Here is a 2,500-nt window from a genome sequence, read left to right as displayed (position 1 = left end):
TGTGTGTGTGTGTGTGCGTGTGCGTGTGCGTGTGTGGGGGTGTGTGTGCGTGCGTGTGTGTGAGTATGAACGCTTAAAAATAACACGCTACAAATGGAGGAGTCAAGAAAGTGTTTCACCAAGGCCGGTGAAGGATGATCAATCCCTTCATTAACATGGCAGCTTTCAAATTCTTAAGTGTCCGTTGACTTCTTTCTGGGTTTTATTTTAATTTTAGCAGCTGTACGCACTCACCAGACATACTGTTGAAAGGGGGGGGGGGTGAGGTGGGGGGTAAGAGTACGGCAGTTTCCTTTCCTTTGTCTCTGTGGATATTATTGAATTTCACATTTCATTTACAGTAATGGTATCCCTTTGGTAGCCGCCAGCTATACTGGATTCCCATTGCTCTCTCGGCGTATTTGCCTTTCTCCTTAAGAGCCGGAGAGTCCCGCGAAGAACTTAAAGATGAGAGGGAGTAGACAGCCCCCCTCTGGGTCTAGAGCTGTGTAACTGGTGGTGGGAACAGAAGGGATACCCACACACACACACACACTACTGGTTCATTTATGCCCATCGAGGCTATTTAAACGTGCAATTAAAGACATCATTCGTTATCCCACGCTTGGCCGCTAGTCACCGGGTTAGCTTTGATGTACCAAATGTGTGAACTGCAATTTGTAAAATGGCGCTTAATAAGCTGCTCTGATTAAATAGTGAACTAGTCAAATCAAGGTACTTTGTTTATGTTTTTAATGTGGGCTTTTTTGTGCCTTTATGGCCAGGGTGATGAAGAGAGACAGGAAAGCAGTTTAAAGGAGAAAGTGCACAAACCCGGGTCACTAGGCCTGGGCCTACGGCCTACATGGTTCTCACACAAGCGGGCTGAGCCACCTAGCTGGCCCAGTAAGACTCTTCTTAGAACCAATCAGAGACTGATGAAAGATGAGGTGCGAAGAGGGCCAAATCCCACTCCACCTTTAACCTCTCAACATTGCTTATGCATGCATGCATATCTATTAGAAAATGTGTAAAAGCCTGTACATTGTCATTGTCTATTTTTCTTTCCATGGAAATATATGCCGAGAATAAGCCAACGCCAACAAAGTAAGAATAATGATCCACTTCTGCCCCAGTCTGTCCCTTGATGTACTGCTCCGCTCGCAGACACCCAGTCATTATTTTGAATCTTCGTTACTCCCTTATTAAATCCATGTATCTTAACTTAAGGGCAGCGCCTTGTAATATGTTAGAATTAATGCATGTCAACACATTAGCTATGTGTGTTCGTGGAGCGCGCAGTTCCTACTTCTGTCCTGCAATACGGAGAGAGAGAGAGTGAGAGAGAGAGAGAGGGAGAGAGAGAGAGAAAGAGAAAGAGCACGGGCAATATGAATAATTTATCCAGATGAATTATAATGCCAGTGTCTTTCAGTCTCCCGTGCCAAGGCTTTTGTGTGTGCGTGCGATTCCCCTTGTGCTTACGTATCAATGCGTGCGTAGCTACAGCGAACAGTCGGCCTTGCATAAACTGGATACCTTTTCCGGACAGATTTGCACAAAAACACCCTTGAACGCGGGGAAAAGGGGGAGTAATTAGAATGCATGAAGGCGTCTATTCCCCCCCATCTCTCCCCCCCCCCCCCCCCGCCCACCCCCTCCCAGACCCCCGACGCTCCTCTGCTGGGCGTCTGGACGGCAGCTCCTGATTGAAATGGAAGAGCGTGGCCTTGTCCGCGTGCCTCCCCTCTCTCTTTTGGTTCCTCTCGCGTCCCTCCTGGGATACGGCGGCCCGACCACATCGCCCCGGAAGTATCATTCGCATCCCGTTGATGCTTTGGCCCACGTTTTTTATTTACACATAAATGTATATTAAGCACCCCATCCGGGCCAACCCATAGCCGGACATAGTTTGTCAGAACCATCTGGGAGGAGCAACCAGGGTGGATCCAGTCTAGTGGCGGGGAAGAAAAGTTACAAACGGTGGATGTTCAGCATCGTAAAACGCGCCAGTGATTAGCCGCGTTAGTGACTGCTGAGACGATGTTGCGTTGGCTGCTGCCGGGGCCTCCTTGGTGTGTCCATGGGTGGAGCATGTGGGGGAGAGAGAGATGGCTAGCTTGGAGGAGGATTCCAGCTCCAGCAACCATGAACAGATGGTGATGGAAAATGAGGCACCTCTCCGAAGAATTGGGACTTTCTCCAATGAACCATCACCCCCACCCCCAAAAACACACACGCACTCACACGCACACACACACACACACACACCACAGACTGACACACACACATCTCAGACACTCCCCCATATTCACACATGTGTTCTCACCCTTCACATGACGAGTGCACATACATGTGCTTGCACACACATACACACACACACACACACACACACATACACGTAGACTGGCACACACATGCATGTGCTCACTCACACATACAAACACAACACACACACACACACACACACACACAAAGACTGGCACACACATGCATGTGCTCAACCACACAAATACACACA

Source organism: Micromesistius poutassou (assembly GCF_964030765.1).
Source record: "Micromesistius poutassou genome assembly, chromosome: 21".
Lineage (NCBI taxonomy): Eukaryota > Metazoa > Chordata > Actinopteri > Gadiformes > Gadidae > Micromesistius > Micromesistius poutassou.
The sequence above is the reverse complement of the archived record's forward strand: the minus strand, read 5'-3'. Positions refer to the sequence as shown.